Source organism: Tupaia chinensis, unplaced genomic scaffold (assembly GCF_000334495.1).
Source record: "Tupaia chinensis unplaced genomic scaffold, TupChi_1.0 Scaffold144529_1, whole genome shotgun sequence".
Taxonomy (NCBI): Eukaryota; Metazoa; Chordata; class Mammalia; order Scandentia; family Tupaiidae; genus Tupaia; species Tupaia belangeri.
Genome location: NW_006204388.1, coordinates 1,268,148 through 1,269,619, shown reverse-complemented (window position 1 = coordinate 1,269,619; position 1,472 = coordinate 1,268,148). Strand labels below are relative to the sequence as shown.

The 1,472-nt window shown below is 41.0% G+C and overlaps 1 pseudogene; it reads left to right on the top strand.

Moving 5' to 3' along the window:
• Positions 1 to 324: 324 nt before the first annotated feature.
• The window catches only part of LOC106733714 (high mobility group protein B1 pseudogene), an 8,845-nt pseudogene continuing 7,697 nt past the window's right edge, over positions 325 to 1,472 (top strand).

Genomic DNA, 1,472 nt, shown 5'->3' with positions numbered 1-1,472 from the left:
ATCTCAGACCTTATTTAAGAAGTCTCTAGAGGACGCCAGAGAAAACAGTGAATGTGAAAACAAGGACACCACAGAAAATTTTAGACTCTGACATCTATAACTTTAGCAAATAGAAAACAAGTCTACCTCACCACAGAGACCTACTTACACCAGATCCTTTGACCCAGTACATTATGTGGAGCTTTCAGCAAAAATTGCAAGGCATATTAAGAAACGAATAATGCAGTTTTAAGAGACAGAGCAAACATCAGAACAAGACTCAGATATGGCAGTGACGTTGAAATGATCAGACCAGGAATTTAAAATGTAGCTATAGGTTACAACATGGAGAATGGGAGGCTGCATCTGGCCTCCACTCTCACAGCCATTGCAGTATGCTGAGCTCTATAGAGATTGTGCTGGGGCAAGCGAGAGATGGGCATTGCAAGACTGAGCCTTGTTGCAGGAAATAAGCATAGGCTCACCAAATGAACATGGGAAAAGGGATCCTAAGAAGCTGAGAGGCAAAACGTCATCATACTCATTCTTTATGCGAACTTGCCAAGAGGAACACAAGAAGAAGCACCTAGATGTTTCAGTCACCTTCTCAGAATTTCCCAAGAAGTGCTCAGAGAGGTAGAAGACCATGTCTGCTAGAGAGAAAGAAAAAATTTGAAGATGTAAAAAAGATAGACAAGGCCTATTATGAATGAGAAATGAAAACCTATATCCTTCTTAAAGAGGAAACATGAAAAAGGTTCAAAAATCCCAACACGCCCAAGAGGCTCCTTCAGTCTCTTTCTTGTTCTGTTCTGAATATCACCCCAAAATCAAAGGATAACATCCTGGCCTATCTGTTGGTGCTGTTGCAAAGAAATGGAGAGATGTGGAATAACATTGCTGCAGATGATAAGCAGCCCTATGAAAAGAAGGCTGCTAAGCTGAAGGAAAAATATGAGACTGTAAGAAATGGCATTGCAGGACCAGCAGTTGGCATAATGACTATGTCACTGGACTCCCATGTAGCCAACCACGGTTTGAGTCTCAGACCTGGTGGTTTAAACTTACTCTGGGCCTGTGTGCATGCATGCCCAAGATCCCGAGAGGAGAATGGAGGAGAAGGGATTGCGGCGTGACCATCCCCCCTGGGGGGTGATTTCTCGCTTTCTGTCTCTGTCTCTCTCTGTCTTTTTGGTGAGTGCATATGCCCTATAGCAAAAACCTCTTAAAAATATGAGAATGTAAGAAATGGCATTGCTTTGTACTGAGCTAAAGGAAAGTCTGATGCAGAAAAAGAAAAGAGGGAATTGTCAAGGCTGAAAAGAGCAAGAAGAGAAAGGAAGAGGAGAAAGATGATAATAATAAGAAGATGATAAGCTGGTTTTAGCTCATTTTTTTCCCCTTTTCTATAAAGCATTTAACCCCTCTGTACAAAACTCACTCCTTTTAAAAAAATTATTTTCCTTAATTTTATTTATAATACCACTACTACT